The following is a 19971-nucleotide window of genomic DNA, read 5'->3' on the forward strand; positions in this document are numbered from 1 at the left end:
CTTGCCTTCCACAGACTGGTTGTTGCATTCCCCTCTGACCTCCTGAAGCTCCTTCTCTGCCCCACCTGTTTTCCCCACCATGAGGGGGCTTCTCTGAGTGTGGGAACCTCTCCTCTCCTTCAGCTTCCTGCCAGAGGTGCTGATACCTTCCCATTTCCTCTTTCCTTTTTTCTGTCTTTTGTCCTACCCAGTTGTATGGGGATTTTTCATCATTTTAGGTGTCTGAGGTCTTCCACTAGAGTTCAGTGCATACTATGTGAGAATAGTTCTATTTGTAGATGTATTCTTGATGTACTTGTTGAGATCCGCCTTTTGACAAGCAGTTGCATTTCATTGTAAGGCAAACAGAATGTGCCTGCAGATACAGAGATGTTGTAAGCAGGAAGCAGGATGGTTTCACTCACATCTGTTAGCAACAAGACCATCAGAAGTGTCATTCCTTGGGCCGAGTCTTGCTTCCTGTTACTTCACTCCCTTGTGCTTTGGGCCTGCTTTGCTGACTTGGTGCTCTCCTTTGTGCTTTTTCTAAATCTCCTGGGCCATCTCACAATGCCCAGCAGGAGGTAGGAAGCAGAGGTGCAGTTTGGCAGGCTTGCTCCTTATAACACATATGACTGCAGTGAAGTTGGGACAGTATGTGTGTGCTGAGTGGGTATCTTCCTTCTCATGGGTGTGGCTATGATGGAACCAGAGGTCTGAATGAGGAGGATGGTAGAAATACCTTTGTGTTCTTTCACCTCCCAGGCCAGAAGGTATTAATCTGAGGGACATAGGGAGCTTCCAGTTTCCTGGGGCATCCCTGAAGTCACATATAAAATGTGTTTGTGCACAAGATTTTATTCAGATAAGATTAAATGCCCTGATTCCAACCTCTTCAGAATATTTAATCTTATTCCTAGATCTTCTTCATCTTCTTCTGTGGGGTAGACTTTATTATTTATTTTATATGGTGTTTGACAGATGACAGAAAAAGAGAAAGCACCAAATGACGGATGTTTTCAGGTATGCAAAAGTGGTGGTTTTTAATGTTGGTTTGGGTGTTTTGTTTTTAATGAAACAATCCATGATAGAACAGACCCAAACAAGTTTTGAGAATAAAATGTACATATTCTTCCCCTGAGAGATACTCGTAGCCAAATTAGTTTAAAAAGTGTTTTTTATGAACCTGGCATAAATTATGACTTGCTTTGGGCAAATAACTGATTTCAAGGCTGGCTTAAACCCAGGGAGTGTTCAAGGAATGTTCTAAAAACTAGAGTATACAATAGTGTGTAACCAGTGTTTCACTGTTTGTGCTGTGACTATGGTCTGTATTTAATCCTTAAATAAAGATCCATTGTCTTCCACATAACTTAAAATTTGTTTGACTCTGAAATACATTGGCTGGCTTTATGACAAGGTAGTTCTATACAATCACATGTAAAGTTGCTTTTTAAAAAATATAAACAGTGTACACTCTCGTTCAAGTTCATCCAGAGTTACAAGTACACAAAAAACTAAATAATAATGAGTAAAAGTAAAATTTCTCTTTCGTCAAGGTATACATAGGTCATTTGTATAAATTTCTCCAACTTAAAAATTTTTTCAAATATATATTTATTTACACACACAGATAATATAGATTCATTTTTAATTCTGTTAAATAAATTCTATGTGTTACTTTGCAACTTGCTTTTTCATGAAACAGCATGACTTTGAGGTATCACCATTTCCTGTTTTGGGGTTTTCTACTGCTATATCATAACAGGGCAAAAAGCTTTACCTAGAACCACATAATTATTGAAAGTTTCTAATTTTTCAGATATGAATTTTATTTAAAGTGAGTAAAACCCAGTCACCAGGCAGCTTCTGTGCTATCTTAACATATTCTAGTCTTGTCTTGAATTCCTTAAAATTTTGAGGCAAAAACTTCATTGTAACACGTTTCTTAAAGAAAAGTAGAAAACCAGAAGTTTAGGTTAAACTTTAGGCTGTCAAGTATCTCCTGCAGCTAATTCTAACTGAAATTGGTGGTAATAACCAGTTTTCAGATTAATTGTAATAAAAATATCCAGCACGTTAATGATAAAAACAAAGTTATTATGAGTCAGTTTATAACATTAGGCTTTTGAAACCTGCAGGAGCCAGTAGCTGCCTCTCTGTGTGTAGAGGCTTGAGGAGCCTCCTCTGTCTCCCCTCTCTAACATGAAAGAGTGAGAGGGGAGCTCTGAGTAGGCAGAAGTGTGGGGAGAGAACAAAGTGAGCCAGTAAATGTGCCCTGAAAACCTGACCTCTTCCCCACTCAGTCCTATTCCAGACATTCACATGCAGGGAGACCTCAGCTGAGAAGTGTCCCTGAACTGGCTATTAAAACTTCAGACCCTTGTTGCTTCATCTTCCCCAAACAACCCCTAGATTATTACTCTTAAAGATATTTTAAACTTTGGGGCAATGTTTGTAAATTAGTAAGTGTTTTTCTAATGATTGGAGATAATTTTCATTTTTTTTAAATTATGTTTTTAAAACATAATTAAACAATCTGTGGCCAATATTATCTCTTTCCTTCCCTGTCATACCCAACACAACGTTCAACTCAGTTCACAAACAATTCAGAAGAAACTGAAATTGAAATTTAATTTTAGCATTGGGCACATATGAACCTTCATGTGTTTTCATTTTTATTCCTTTTAATGTTACTCTATAGAATCATTACATTATTTCACTGATTTTCACGACTCCTTCAAAGATCTCCAGATGTTAGCAGTGGAAAAGTTTCTACTTCCCCTTGTTCATATGAGGCAGATGAAAGTGGATCTGCTCCAGGTCACCTGGGGAGACAGAATTTGAAAACGCCTCCTCTATACTGTGGAGATAATTCAGCAGTTACCTTTTCAAGAGTCATTAGTACCTGAGCATAGAAAATGCATTTTCATCATGTGTCACTGCCTCCAATACTTTAAAGGTGGCAGAACTGAAGTAGCATCATGTAGGTTGTCTCCACCTATTCCAAGAGTCTGCTTAGAATGTTGTTTTGACTCTGTATCATTAAAACCCAGTGTGGTCTTTTAAACAATCCTCAGGCTCTCTCACTGAGAAAGTTAGTGAATTCATTCATTTAAATGAGTTAATTATCATGCCCAAAACCTTAGCCTTGAGAGACCACCTGTGCTGAGGTCAGCAGCACTGATGGTGCAGAGCCCTTGAGAACAGCAGCTGGAGCTGGACTTGTGAGCTGCTAAACATTGAACCCCTCCTCTCCCCATTCTTCACACACTCACTCCCATACCTCCTCAACCTCCTCCCCTCCAAAATAATGCATGACCTGTTGTGTCAGTGTCTGGGGTGGGGAGACACTGTTTAGATGTTTAGTTATGATTTTCAGAGAAAATTGCTTTAGCTTTCAAATTACTGAATTGCAGAGAGTCTCCAGATTGTTATTCTCAGTACCGAGTGTACACTGTGAATCAGAAGACGATGCCCATGCTCATGGAGCACACTTCCAACCCGGGGCTACCGAAACCACAGACCATCCCAACACTTTGTCAGCTACTGAAGATGCTGTGTGTGACTCAGTCAGAGGGTCCTGGGTCAAGAGCCCACTCCTGCACTTCCTTTGTTGTGGGGTTGGCTCTTTTGGTCTGGTGCTGTGCTCTGTGGCACTCATACCAGTGGAACATTCCATAAGCCTCAGAGAGTGGTGCTGCCTGAGTCCCTGCAGGCAGGAAGGCAAACTCAAACCTAGAGTGATTGTCTATTTGTGTGAAATAGTCAGCTTGTAGCTAAGTGAGTATCTTGCTGGTCTCCTCAGAGTGATGCTTACAGGTGGCTCAGGATGGTTGTCTTGCATACAGGCTGGACATTCAGCAATGACAGTAGCTAAATCAACCTTAATCAGTAGTAGCACATATTGTTGAGCTCCATCTTTCACACTGTAGCCATTCGGCTCGTGTGTCCATCCTGTTAGCACGGAGGTGGCCTGTGACCAAAACTGGCCAACATCACCTGTCCTACATAGTCCTTTATTTCCTCTTCTCTTCTGGGACCTCTCTGGTGGACATGAATATGATACAACAATCTGCACACATTCCTGGTCATCCAACCACAAACCAGTAGCTCAGACCTTGTTCCCAAACTTCCAGGTTTCTGAAGGCAAACCATGTAATTCACAACTCTCATGGGTCAGTAAGTATTTAACCCTGACCCACTTCTTCTACACAAGGTTGATAACCTGGTAAATCCCCTATTGGGAAGCATTTTCTCTCATCACTGTCTTTTGCAGACACTGCTGAGTGAGACTCCAGTGAAGTTGACATCTGAATTTCGGCTTGCACACCCACAAATTTAGCCAGCCCACCCATAAGCCAAGGTTGGTAATAAGGAATCCTCCCTACAACAGTAGATGTTGGCTCAGGCAGGGTGCTAGTGCAGCAGGGGTAGGTAACTTGGGGGTCTGGGCCACCTGCTCATGCAGCTGCCTGTACCCTCTGGTGTTTGTGCCTGATTCCAACAGTGTATCTGCCACTGGTGATTCCTGACCTTATGGCTTGGTGGTTCTGATAGAACTCAGCTCATGATGTACTTTCCCAATGCATGGTCGCTTGGTGTCCCATGGACAGGCATTCTCTCTCTACCAGGGCCCAATAAGAACTCCAGCAGTTGTTTTTGTAAAGGCACATACTCCTCTGATGTGACAACATGGCCTTGTTCCATAACCCCAGGGACCTGACCTGTGATCGTTGTTCTGGCACATGCCACCGACTCCACATGGCCTCTTGTCCCTCCTCCTCCACTGTAAGCCATGGTAATTCTGGCATTTCAGCTTCACTTGGCCTGGGCCATCACTTTCTCCATGTTTCTTGGAGCCATATCAGTAGCAAGGTCACATCATTTCCTGGGGAATGTGCCAGGGTGTTAAATCTTGTATCTTGGGAGAGCACACAAATCAGTAAGCTCTCTTGTTCAACTTTGTGGTCTGGCCCTGGATCAAGCCTTAGAATTCAGTCCTATTTGTCTTCTCTCAGCTCCCACTAGCACATTCTGGCTGGGTCATGAAACTCTTTTGAGAGAGTTATAACCTGGTGATCAGGAGAGGAGACAGGGACAGGTGTTAAAGGAAAGGATATTGTCTTGCAGAGAAACATCTTCATTGTCTCCAAGCAAGGTGGCAACACTTCTTGTTGTTTTCTTTTTAGCATCTGTTGAATTTATTCTGCATAATCACAGAGGTATTGTCTTCATGCTATCACACAACACAGATACTGTGCTCTATCCATATTGAGCCCAAGTGCATTCCTTCTGAGACTTATTTATATGTTTTCATATGCCACAGCCCATCACTTAAATAATGGATATTTTAAATGTCAATTCCCTTGTTGACTTTCACGGTATCATCTGCAGACATCTTCATGATTTCAACACACAGAGCAAGCTATTTTCCTTCTGCCATGATTGCAACAATCATATCTACTGCAGCAGAGTAAAGCTTAGCTCCTGGAGAAGTTAAGCCTAGACACATGATGTCTGCTCCTCTGAGTACAAACTTTATGGCTCCTTTATCAACCTGCTGGTGTAGCAAGAAGGGGATTTTTTTGTCTCTATTTGTGAAGTAACCTTAGGGTTGGATAAAAAGGTCCTTCTCTTTTTCTAAATAAAGTAACTCTCCATTCACCGTAAGAATTTCTATATGTACATGGCATCCCACTATTTTAACTAGATCCTTCTTAGGCGTGATTTGATTAAGGCATGGTTCAATGCCTAGGAATTGCTCTACTGGTTCTTAAGACCTTTAATAACAGGTTTTAAACTGGATGCAATTAGACACATTTTCTTTTTTATTACATTTCTTGAACATGATTCAAGGTGAAGGGATAATGATAGGGAAGAGTTGGGAATGGGGAAAAATAGAATTAGTAAAGGCCCAGCAAACCCCCTACACCTGGAATGCCAAAGGGATAGTCGCAGCTGCTGTTGTTATCTGGAAGTTAGATAGCTGGCCACAGTTTAGGGCCTCTAGGGAAATCTGACTACTTCTGCTCCTCCAACTACTTCCTTTGACTACTCATGTGAACACTGCGGCACTTTTGGGGGCTGTTTGTGTTTACCAATTTCTCTCCAGGGCGGAAGTTGAAAAGATGAAGAGATGGAACAATCATTCTAGTTGCAAGAAGAGAATGGAGGGACAGCACCTGTTCTTAACAAGGATGGTTGAACAAATGCAGGGTCAGAGGGGTCAGAAAAGTCTGGGGTTCAAAGTTCAGAGGCATCCACCTGAATTCCTCTACCAGGTTTTAGGGTCTCCCTCGCATCCCTAACCTCCCACAGCCTAGCAGACATCTCGTGGGTGGGTGACTAACTTTGTGTAGAGCTTGGAGCTTGGCTACTGTGACTAATGAACCCTGGGTCAGGGTGTGGTTTTCAGCTTTTTCTGCTTTCTTTCTACCTGGAAGCCCCTCTGCTTGTTTCGGTGGTGACTAGCAATTACTATCCTGTCATCTGTGAGAGTTTTGGCAGCTGGACCACCATCTATTTCAGACACTATGGGTACTCCACCTAGCCCCTGAAGAGGTTCTTGTTGCCAGCTAAATAGGGAGCACTGTAGCTCCAAAATCTCTTGCATCACTGCTTTTCCACCTGTCACAGTTAGCTTCTCTGTAAGGAAGAGAAACTTTGCTTTTCCTTGCAATCTGCTGGTGTCACTTAAGAAGTGATTTTCAACTGGGGCAATCCTGCCTCAACCCACCAACCCCAAGGAACAAGTGGCAGTGTCTGGAGATATTTTGGGTTATCACAACTGAGGACATGCTAGTGGATAGACACCATGTGTGTTGCTCAGCATCCCACAACTCATAAGACAGCCTCCATACCAAAATATCATCCAGCCCAGTATGTCTTTAGTGTCCAGGTGGAGAAATTGCTCTTCTAGAGCAAGAGCAAATAGTTTTAACTTTAGACAATGTAAAGTCTGTACTTTTTAAAACAGAGTATTTGACTAAAACCTTTATGCAGAAAGTGAATAAACATGTTGAGATGAGTGGCACTGAGACAACTCTTGTTGAAAGTTACTACCCAAATGATTCAATTTCTCTCATGAGTGTTATTATCAGAGGGAAAAAGTGCATGCAGATAAAACAAACTGTGAGAGCTTATAGTGCCCACTGCAGGGAGAGAGATCTTTGGAGCTACGCTGCAGTCACAAGCTATGCAAATCAGCTTAGGAGTATATGCTTGTACAATTTAGTCCTCCTTGTCCCCAGTAAATGTCCTTGGAATGCCTGCTATATGCCAGACGCAGGAATGTCACAGCCCAGTCTCAAGTAATACCTCTGTCAACCTGTACACTCGGGAAGTGTAAGCACCAGAATAAGCCTCAGTTGAGGAAAGCACAAAGCACAGCTTAGTGACTGACAGAGGCTCTAATTTGTGAACCTTGAAGCTCATGGGTGAAGCTAAAGAAGTGCTTAATGAATGGCTGATACACTTACCCTGAGTTTACCAAGAAAACCTGCCCATGTGGGGGTCTTAGAGACCAGCACTGAGGAGGAAGTGGCAAAGCTGTCACCACTGCTTCCTCCATAAGGTTTGAAACTTCCTGATCCCACCACTCACACTGGGCCAGCTTCCTCACCTTACCTCTTACTGTCATCTTTTCGGCTGAACAAAAAGAGGTCTCTATTTGACTTTTCTCTGGCAATTCACATTTGTCTGGATGGTTACACAATAACACTCTAAAAGTAGGTGGACAATTTTGACCAAATTAGGTATTTTGCAAGTTTCTTTACATTAAGTCCTTTGTTTAGTCTGTCATCTGAAAAAAATGACATCTAATAAATTTCCCAATGACCAATCTTTGCAGATCTGAAGTTAGAAATCTCTTATTGTAAAATTATAGATAATTGAGTATATGAGAATAGGCTCACTCAAATTTGAATATATTTAATCATGATCATCTTATTAAGGGAGTTTTTCTTATTTCACTGCCCATGTTTAAGTGGAAAGCATTAACAACCTCTAATCCACTCTAGCACTCATACTCAGGTAAATTCAGAAATGCTCTTAGTTTTCCTGCAGATCTGATGATCTGGAGGGGAGGAAACTTAAAGTAGGGAAAGACTTTGCAGTCACAGAAGGTACTGAGCAGCCAGGCTCTGAAAGGAGGAAGATGGACAACATAGACAGCTTGCTGACTTGAAAGAAGGGTTCTTAAGATTGGCTGTGGGCCCGAGCCTGACTGACATCAGACCTGAGAAAATCAAGGAAAGGAAATAAAAGAGAGACAAGAAAGAGGAGAACAGTGGTAAGGCAGTAAATTGATCTCCAGATGGCAAAACATAACATTCAAACAATGACTGGAAAGGGCAGAGAGGGTCCTGAGAAGAAATACCTGAAGGATGCTTCCTCCTCTTCACTCCCCCCTCCAGATGGGGTACATGGGGAGGGCGAGGTGGTTTGCATCCACTACCTTAAGACTCTGTCGTTCAAGTTGGTCTTGAGAACATACTTCGTGTTTCACGTGAGTGATTCAGTTGTGGTGTCATCACTGTAATTGCAAGGTCTTCTCTGCCTGCCTCCTCGTCCCATTTCTCTTTGGCATCATGTCTTCATTTTTTCAGACAAAGAAATTGTGGCTCATTGGGCAGAAGCTGACCACACATGAGGCAAAGGCCTGACTCACAGGTGTAATACATATTAACATTATTATATTAATTAATTTATGTTTATTAATTTAATTTATTATAACAACTTAATACAATATGTATATATGTATACAAAATGTAAAATAGTATATAAAATATGATATGCTATTTTATATTAATAGAATATTTATATCAATAATATATGTTAATGTTAATAATACATAGACTAAGTTAGTGACATCCTTGGCAAGAAGACTAATGAAGACTAAGGAAAACAGAAGAATCCAGAACTTTTAAGATCTTTGAGAGAATTCTTTGCCCATGATGTAAATGGAGAGAAGTATATGGAAGACATCAGCTAGGGCTGCTCACACTGCTCCTCTTGATCCCCTGTTACTGCATCAATAGTGAATCAGGGTGCCCCAAGTGTCCAGGCAAAGCAGGAGCCCAGAGGCCAGGGCCCAGCCTCCCTGGCCAACTCCCTACCTTCTTTCACCACATCACACTGACCCCAGCCCACCCATACATCACTTCCTCACTTACACAGTTATGAACAAATATTATAACTTCTCCTAAATAATGAAGTCTGTATGTTGCAGGAGAATTGGCACCTATCAAATAGTGACACCCGTCTTAAAACTACAGAGAGAGGGAGAGGGAGAAAGGTAGATAGATAAATAGATATGCATGCCCCAGTTGTAGACTAAAATGTAAAATTTATAAAAATAGAAATTGATGTTAAAACTGTTCAGCTCTTAGCTTTTATTTTTACCAATGCCTGAATTAAATAATTTATCAGTCCTTTTAGTACAATAGGTTCTAAATCATAAAATAGGATTTAATTTGGAAATACTGTAGTACATTACCAAAATGTACCTTTGAAGCCAATATTCAAATCATCCAATGTCTTCTTAACCAAAGCAGAGGTTTGTTGCATCTTCATAGACTCTGTCAAAATGTTCCCCAGAGGTTAGAGAGGAGTTTCCTGGAACATAATTTGCCCTTCCCCTGTTGCCAGAAGTAAGAGTGCTTATATCTGGAGATGCAGAAAGAGTTTGTTGACCATCAACATTTTCCAGTAGGTTCAGCCTCCATTTGAATATGCCCTAAATCCCGACTCACTAAGCAGGCCAAGTCCCCCCGACCCAATGTTCCAACTATCCACTTTGCTTCCACTCACCAGGATCATGGGCTTACATGATGCAGAATGGACTGGACTCTTTAAGCCACTTGTCCTCTCCTACTCTTCCACACTCACCGGCATGGAGAAGTCAAGCTCCTTGCACTGGTTCAAGGAAGAAGGAGATCCAGCAACAGTCCCAGAAGAAGTGCATGGGAGGGACCCCTCCACACACAGAGGACCATGGACTCTTCATGTAGGGCTGGGTGTATTTTGGTGACTGGAGGAGCCTCAGTACCCAACACCTATGGGAGCACGTCTGCTGAATGAGACTCGGAAAATATCTGTGGGCTGCAGGAGCTGAGGAACAGTTGAGATTTGGATGGGCTGGGAATAGAGGGGAAGGTTTTCCATGTTCCAAAGCACAGGCTATGGTCATTCTAGGCTGGAAATATTGACAGCTCAGCACCAGCTCCCACCAAATGGAGGGTATTTGTTAGAGGTGTCCTGAGACATGAGAGTTTCATAGGGAAATGACAGAAGAAAGTGGGAGGATGCAAAATATCTCTGAGAGCCTTGGACAACACATCCAGCCTTCTGATTCCAGCTGTGGGAGGTAGCGGGTTATTATATTTAGGACTGTGTAAAACACAGAGCAGCTGCTTTTCCTGGGCCTGATGCTGCATCTTTGCAGTAACAATGAGACATTTCCAGAACAAGAAGCCAAGACCTTCAGCATGTTGTCCTCTGACGCCTTCATTCTTGATCTGGGACAATGTTTGATGAATCCAGCTGTCTCCACTACACGCTCAGTGTTCCTTCAACCAGCATATATTTACTGAGGCCCTATGATGTGCCAGGCCCTTTCCAGACACTGGGACACAGCAGTGATTAAGCAGGAGGAGGGAGGTGCCCATTCTCATGCAGGTGACAGATTCATGAGGGACCAGAGAAAAACATAAAATGTACACAAAGTCAGGCAGTGCTATGTGCCATGGAGAAAAATAAAGTCAGAAGGGACATTAGAGCAAATTTCAGAATGTGTTTAGAAATCAAGAAATGCAGTGGGCAGATTATTCCAGACTGAGAAAACAGCAAGTGCAAAGGCCCTGAGTGCCATAGTGGGCTTAGTTTTGTTTTGTTTTTGGGGTTTTTTTTTTTTGATGTTTTAAAAAAAAATTTTGGAGTATAGTTAATTTACAGTGCTGTGTTAGGTTCATGTATACAACAAAGTGAATAAGATATATATATATATATATATATATATATATATATATATACATATATATATATATATTCTGTTTCAGATTCTTTTCTATATAGGTTATTACAAAATATTGGGTAGAGGTCCCTTTGCTATACATTAAGTCATTATTAGTTGTTATGCATTTGGTATATAGTAGTGTGTATAGGTTAAACCCAATCTCTTAATTTATCATTTCCCCCCATGTTTCTTTTTTGATAATCATGTTTAATTTCTATATCTGTGAGTCTGTTTCTGTTTTGTAAATATGTTCATTTGTATCATTTTTAATAGATTCCACATATAAATGATATCATGTGATATTTGACTTTCCCTGTTTGACTTACTTCAGTTAGTGTGATAATCTCTAGTCCATCCATGTTGCTGCAAAAGGTATTATTTCATTCTTTATTTCTGGCTGAGTAATCGCACATTATATATATACATACCATGTCTTCTTTATCCATTGTTCAATTGATAAAAATTTAGGTTGTTTCTATGTCTTCACTATTGTAAATAGTGCTACAATGAACATTAGGGTCCACATTTCCACATTAACGAACTGAACAATAAAAAACATATGATCCTCACAATAGAGGGAGGAAAAGCTTCTGACAAAATTCAACAGCAATTTATGATAAAAACTCTCCAGAAAGTGGGCATAGAGGGAACCTACCTCAACATAATAAAGGTCATATATGCAAAACCCACAGCTAACATCATTCTCAATGGTGAAAAACTGAAAGTATTTCCTCTAAGATCAGGAAGAATACAAGGATGCCCACTGTAGCCACTTTTGTTCAACATAGTTTTGGAAGTCCTGTCACAGCAATCAGAGAAGAAAAAGAAATAAAAAGAAACCAAATCAAAAAAAAAAGTAAAACTGTCACTGTTTGCAGATGACATGGTACTATGTATAGAAAATCTTAAAAACACTGTCAGAAAACTACTGGAGCTCATCAATGAATTTGGTAAAGTTACAGGAAACTGAATTAATACACAGGCATATCTTGCATTCCTATACACTAACAACAAAACATCAGAAAGAGAAATTAAGGAAACAATCTCATTTACCATCACATGAAAAAGAATCAAATACCTAGGAATAAACTCACCTAAGGAATCAAAAGAGCTGTACTCAGAAAACTATAAGATGCTGATGAAAGAAATTGAAGATGACAGAAACAGATGGAAAGATACACCATGTTCTTGGACTATAAGAACCAATATTGTCAAAATGACTATACTACCCAAAGCTATCTACAGATTCAATGCAATCCTTATGAAACAACCAATGGCATTTTTCACAGAATTAGAACAAAAAAAATTATAATTTGTATGGAGACAAAAAAGACCCTGAATAGCCAAAGCAATCTTGAGAAAGAAATATGAAGATGGAGGAATCAGGATTCCTGACTTCAGACTATACTACAAAGCTACAGTCATAAAACAGTATGGTAATGGCACAAAAAAAGAAATATAGGTCAATGGAACAGGATAGAAAACCCAGAGATAAACCCAGACACCTATGGTCAACTAATCTGTGACAAAAGAGGCAGCAAAATATAGTGGAGAAAAGACAGTCTCTTCAATAAGTGGTGCTGGGAAAACTGGACAGCTACAAGGTAAAAGTATGAAATTAGAACATTCTCTAACACTATACACAAAACTAAACTAAAAATGGAATAAAGACCTAAATGTAAGGCTGGATACTATAAAACTCTAAGCGGAAAACATAAGGAGAACACTCTCTGATATAAATCACAGCAAGAATTTTTTGACCCACCTCCTAGAGTAATGAAAATAAAAACAAAAATAAACAAACGGGAGAGAGTGCAGACAGCAGAAGCAAGAAGAACTACAATCCTGTAACCTGTGGAACAAAACCACATTCACAGAAAGATAGACAATATGAAAAGGCAGATGACTATGTACCAGATGAAGGAACAAGACAAAACCCTAGAAAAACAACTAAATGAAGTGGAGATAGGCAACCTTCCAGAAAAAGAATTCAGAATAATGATAGTGAAGATGATCCAGGACCTTGGAAAAGGAATGGAGGTAAAGATCGAGAAGATGCAAGAAATGTTTAACAAAGACCTAGAAGAATTAAAGAACAAACAAACAGAGATGCACAATACAATAACTGAAATGAAAACTACACTAGAAGGAACCAAGAGCAGAATAACTGAGGCGGAAGAACGGATAAGTGACCTGGAAGACAGATTGGTGGAATTCAATGCTGTGGAACAGAATAAAGAAAAAAGAATGAAAAGGAATGGAGACAGCCTAAGAGACCTCTGGGACAACATTAAACACAACAACATTCGCATTATAGGGGTCCCAGAAGGAGAAGAGAGAGAGAAAATATTTGAAGAGATTAGAGTCAAAAACTTCCCTAACAAACATGGGAAAGGAAATAGCCACCCAACTCCAGGAAGTGCAGAGAGTCCCATACAGGATAAACCCAAGGAGAAACAGGCCGACACACATAGTAATCAAATTGGCAAAAAACAAAGACAAAGAAAAATTATTAAAAGCAACAAGGAAAAATGACAAAAAACATACAAGGGAAATCCTATAAGGTTAACAGCTGACTTCTCAGCAGAAAATCTATAAGCCAGAAGGGAGTGGCATGATATACTTAAAGTGATGAAAGGGAAGAACCTACAACCAAGATTACTCTACCCGGCAAGGATCTCATTTAGATTTCACGGAGAAATCAAAAGCTTTACAGACAAGCAAAAGCTAAGAGAATTCAGCACCACCAAACCAGCTCTATAACAAATGCTAAAGGAACTTCTCTAAGTGGGAAACACAAGAGAAGAAAAGGACCTACAAAAACAAACCCAAAACAATTAAGAAAATGGTCATAGGAACATACATATCAATAATTACCTTAAATATGAATAGATTAAATGCTCCAACCAAAAGACACAGGCTTGCTGAATGGATACAAAAACAAGACCCATCTATATGCTGTCTGCAAGAGACCCACTTCAGACCTAAGGACACATTCAGACTGAAAGTGAGGGGATGGAAAAAGATATTCCATGCAAATGGAGATCAAAAGAAAGCTGGACTAGCAATTCTCATATCAGATTAAATAGACTTTAAATAAAGAATGTTACAAAGGACAAGGAAGGACACTACCTAATGATCAGGGGATCAATCCAAGAAGAAGATGTAACAATTATAAATATATATGCACCCAACATAGGAACACCTCAAAACATAAGGCAACTGTTAACATCTATAAAAGAGGAAATTGACAGTAGCACAATAACAGTGGGGGACTTTAACACCTCACTTACACCAATGGACAGATCATCCAAAATGAAAATAAATAAGGAAACAGAAGCTTTAAATGACACAATAGACCAAATAGATTTAATTGATATTTATAGGACATTCCATCCCAAAACAGCAAATTACACTTTCTTCTCAAGTGCGCACAGAACATTCTCCAGGATAGATCACATCTTGGGTCACAAATCAAGCCTCAGTAACTTTAAGAAAATTGAAATCATACCAAGCATCTTTTCTGACCACAACGCTATGAGATTAGAAATGAATTACAGGGGAAAAAACGTAAAAAACACAAACACTTGCAGGCTAAACAATACGTTACTAAATAACCAAGAGATCACTGAAGAAATCAAAGAGGAAATCAAAAAATACCTAGAGACAAATGACAATGAAAACACGACGACCCAAAACCTATGAGATGCAGCAAAAGCAGTTCTAAGAGGGAAGTTTATAGCTATACAAGCCTACCTAAAGAAACAAGAAAAATCTCAAGTAAACAATCTAACCTTACACCTAAAGAAACTAGAGAAAGAAGAACAAACAAAACCCAAAGTTAGCAGAAGGAAAGAAATCATAAAGATCAGAGCAGAAATAAATGAAATAGAAACAAAGAAAACAATAGCAAAGATCAATAAAACTAAAAGCTGGTTCTTTGAGAAGATAAACAAAATTGATAAACCATTAGCCAGACTCATCAAGAAAAAGAGGGAGAGGACTCAAATCAATATAATTAGAAATGAAAAAGGGGAAGTTACAAGAGACACTGCAGAAATACAAAGCATCCTAAGGGACTACTACAAGCAACTCTATGCCAATAAAATGGACAACGTGGAAGAAATGGACAAATTCTTAGAGAGGTATAACCTTCCAAGACTGAACCAGGAAGAAACAGAAAATATGAACAGACCTATCACAAGTAATGAGCTTGAATCTGTGATTAAAAATCTTCCAACAAACAAAAGTCCAGGACCAGATGGCTTCACAGGTGAATTCTATCAAATATTTAGAGAAGAGCTAACACCAATCCTCCTCAAACTCTTCCAAAAATTTTCAGAGGAAGGAACACTCACAAACTCATTCTATGAGGTCACCATCACTCTAATACCAAAACCAGACAAAGATACTACAAAAAACGAAAATTACAGACCAATATCACTGATGAATATAGACACAAAAATCCTCAACAACATACTAGCAAACAGAATTGAACAACACATTGAAAGGATCATACACCATGATCAAGTGGGATTTAACCCAGGGATGCAAGGATTCTTCAAAACAAGCAAATCAATCAATGTGATACATCATATTAACAAATTTAAGAATAAAAACCATATGATCATCTCAATAGATACAGAAAAAGTTTTGACAAAATTCAACACCCATTTATGATAAAAACTCTCCAGAAAGTGGGCATAGAGGGAACCTACCTCAACATAATAAAGGCCATATACGACAAACCCACAGCAAACATCATTCTCAATTTTGAAAAATAGAAGCATTTCCTCTAAGATAAGGAACAAGACAAGGATGTCCACTCTCACCACTGTCATTCAAAATAGTTTTGGAAGTCCTAGCCACGGCAATCAGAGAAGAAAAAGAAATAAAAAGAATACAAATTGGAAAAGAAGAAGTAAAACTGTCACTGTTTGCAGGTGACATGATAGTATACATAGAGAATCCTAAAGAGGCCACCAGAAAACTACTAGAGCTAATCAATGAATTTGGTAAAGTTGCAGGATACAAAATTAATGCACAGAAATCTCTTGCATTCCTACACACTAATGATGAAAAATCTGAGATAGAAATTAAGGAAACACTCCCATTTACCATTGCAACAAAACGAATAAAATACCCAGGAATAAACCTACCTTGAGAGACAAAAGACCTGTATGCAGAAAACTATAAGACACTGATGAAAGAAATTAAAGATGATACCAACAGATGGAGAGATATACCATGTTCTTGGATTGGAAGAATCAATATTGTGAAAATGACTATACTACCCAAAGCAATGTACAGATTCAATGTAATCCCTATCAAATTACCAATGGCATTTTTTATGGAACTAGAACAAAAGCTTTTAAAATTTTCATGGAGACACAAAAGACCCTGAATAGCCAAAGCAGTCTTGAGGGAAAAAAACGGAGTTGGAGGAATCAGTCTCCCTGACTTCAGACTATGCTATAAAACTACAGTAATCAAGACAATATGGTACTGGTACAAAAACAGAAACATAGGTCAATGGAACAAGTTAGAAAGCCCAGAGATAAACCCATGCACCTATGGTCAACTAATCTATGACAAAGGAGGCAAGGATATACAATGGAGAAAAGACAGCCTCTTCAGTAAGTGGTGCTGGGAAAACTGGACAGCTACATGTAAAAGAATGAAATTAGAACACTCCCTAACACCACACACAAAAATAAACTCAAAATGGATTAGAGACCTAAATGTAAGACCAGACACTATGAAACTCTTAGAGGAAAACATAGGAAGAACACTCTTTGACATAAATCACAGCAAGATCTTTTTTGATCCACCTCCTAGAGTAATGGAAATATAAACAAAAATAAACAAACAGGACCTAATGAAACTTCAAAGCTTTTGCACAGCAAAGGAAACCATAAACAAGACGAAAAGACAACCCTCAGAATGGGAGAAAATATTTGCAAACGGACAAGTGATTAATCTCCAAAATATATAAATAGTTTATGCAGCTCAATGTTAAAAAAACAAACAACCCAATCCAAAAATGGGTGGAAGACCTAAACAGACATTTCTCCAAAGAAGACATACAAATGGCCAAGAAGCACATGAAAAGCTGCTCAACATCACTAATTATTAGAGAAATGCAAATCAAAACTACAATGAGGTATCACCTCACACCAGTTAGAATGAGCATCATTAGAAAACCTACAAACAACAAATGCTGGAGAGAGTGTGGACAAAAGGGAACCCTCTTGCACTGTTGGTAGGAATGTAAATTGATACAGCCACTATGGAGAACAGTATGGAGGTTCCTTAAAAAACTAAAAATAGAATTATCATATGATCCAGCAATCCCACTACTGGGCATATACGCAGAGAAAACCATAATTCAAAAAGACACATGCACCCCAATGTTCATTGCAGCATTATTTACAATAGCCAGGTCATGGAAGCAACCTAAATGCCCATCGACAGATGAATGGATAAAGAAGAAGTGGTACATATATACAATGGAATATTACTCAGCCATAAAAAGGAACGAAATTGGGTCATTTGTTGAGACGTGGGTGGATCTAGAGACTGTCATACAGAGTGAAATAAGTCAGAAAGAGAAAAACACATATCATATATTGACGCATATATGTGGAACCTAGAAAAATGGTACAGATGAACCAGTTTGCAGGATGGAAATTGAGACACAGATATAGAAAACGAATGTTTGGGCACCAAGCGGGGAAAGTGATGGGATGGTGGGGGTGGTTGTGTGATGAATTGGGCGATTGGGATTGACATGTATACACTAATGTGTATAAAATTGATGACTAATAAGAAAAATAAACAAAACAAATGGGACATAATTAAACTTAAAAGCTTTTGCACAGCAGAGGAAACCATAAATAAATGAAAAGAGAATCCAGAGAATGGGAGAAAATATTTGCAAATGAAGCAACTGACAAGGGATTAATCTCCAAAATATACAAACAGCACATGCAGCTCAATTTCAAAAAAACAACCCAATCAAAAAATGGGCAGAAGACCTAAATAGATATTTTTTCCAAAGAGGACATACAGATATCCAAAAAGCACATGAAAAGATGCTCAACATCTCTAATTATTAGTGAAATGCAAATCAAAACTACAATGAGGTTTCACCTCACACCAGTCAGAATGGCCATCATCAAAAAATCTACAAACAATAAATGCTGGAGAGAGTGTGGATAAAAGAGAAACCTCCTACACTGTTGGTGGGAATGTAAATTGGTACGACCATTATGGAGAACAGTATGGAGGTTCCTTAAAAAAACTAAATATGTAACTACTACAGTGGGCTTAGTTTTTACTTTATGAGGTTGAGAGTTTTAGTTTTTAATGCTGAGTCTTAGTTTTGTTTGAGTATCTATATATGCTTTTATTTATAAACCTTGATTTCACTTTCCTACCTAATTCACCTGAGTTCGGGTGACCAATCTGTTGAATTCAGCAAATTCTATTCCAGTGATTCAAAGAAATATAGGTGAATTTGGGTCAATGTTTACTGAGTGACCTCTCTGAGCCGGGAGGTGTTAGGCACCAGGAGGCTGTGAAATGAACATTGATGTGTCTTCACCTTGAGGACCTCACTTAAGCAACTTTCTCAACATCCTCAGATCCCTTCCACTGTACCCCTCCACATCTCATATGAGTTACAAGCTTCAACCCTGACCCTCTGTTACACCTTTATCCTCTACATCCAGCTCCTCCCAGACATCTCTGCCCCATGTTTCCCAAGCCTCTCAAAGTCATCTTGTCCCAAACTGAGTTCAGCCCTTACCCATGACGGTCTTCTCTTGCTGATATCCCTCTCTGTGAGGAAAGCCACCACCAGCTGGATCCTTGAGCTGCAAAAACTGTCTTACCCACCCCACCAGGCTCCCAACCCATGACCCCAGTGCTGTAGGAATTTCCAGCATCCTCTCCTTCCTCTTTTCATCCTTGAACTGCACACTGACCTTCCTTTCTTCACACAACCCCCTCGAGGTGAGTGCAATTGCACATGGGAACACTGAGTTGGGTGTTGCTAATGAGCAGTGTCCCAGAGCAGAGGACAGACAAGGGTTCCTCAGCAGCCAGAATAAATGCTATTGAGTCAGCAAGACAGCCATGACAGGGGTGAGGCAAACATCATGCCAGAGCCTCTCTTCACTGTTCCCTCCACTGTTCCCGCAGTGTGCCCTGTGATTCCAAGCTTTGGCCTGGACAGACTGCCCCAGCTTGCTCTTTTTGGGGGAGATGTTCATTCATTCATTCATTCATTCATCATGTATTTGAGTCTTACTCAGAGCCGGGCCCTGCCTAACCAATAACTTACCCTTGGAGACCCAGCTCAGATATCAGCTGGTTCATGAAGCTTTTCTTGATCTCCGCCTCTGCCCACATCATTTTCTGGCCTCACCTAGGACCTGACCTAGGCGGCTCATGGATACTCTGAATCTCATGCCTTACCCCAGACTGTGTGACTCAGAATCTTCAGTCTAACACACCCCAGGTGATTCCACTGCACATTGAGGTTGGAGAAGTGCTGCCCTCATACTGCATCCCAAAACCTGAGTGGTCATGAGAATCACCTGGGAAGTTTCTTAAAAACTTTCAAAAACACAAATTTCTTGGCACTTCCCTCTTCTCATGTTCTGACCCAGTAGTGAGGGGTGACGCACAATAATTTATATATATATGTTCTCCAAGTGCGTTTAATGTTTAGCCATTTCTGAAGACTGTGTCTCTGAGTATGTCCAAAGTAATAAAGACATCATTTATATTCTTTTATCCCTGGAATCACATTCTTTCAAAGCATATGCAAATAATGTACCGAATAACTTACTTGACTTCTGGGGAGATTGTGAGATACCTAGACACTATCAGAGTGATTTCTTGTTTCCTTTTGTAAGCACTACTAAGTCAATTAGTTATTTGTGTTAAGGTTTGGAACAGGCTCATAT

The 19971-nt window shown here is 39.6% G+C and overlaps 1 pseudogene across 1 annotated transcript; it reads right to left on the reverse strand.

The window, feature by feature from the left end:
* Positions 1–279: 279 nt before the first annotated feature.
* On the reverse strand, positions 280–15769 carry LOC309638408 (malignant T-cell-amplified sequence 1 pseudogene; annotated as a pseudogene). The gene has a single exon. The product of its transcript is annotated as a malignant T-cell-amplified sequence 1 pseudogene (transcript).
* Between the last annotated feature and the right edge of the window lie 4202 nt (positions 15770–19971).

Source organism: Balaenoptera physalus (assembly GCF_965194825.1).
Source record: "Balaenoptera physalus genome assembly, chromosome: 11".
NCBI classification, from domain to species: domain Eukaryota; kingdom Metazoa; phylum Chordata; class Mammalia; order Artiodactyla; family Balaenopteridae; genus Balaenoptera; species Balaenoptera physalus.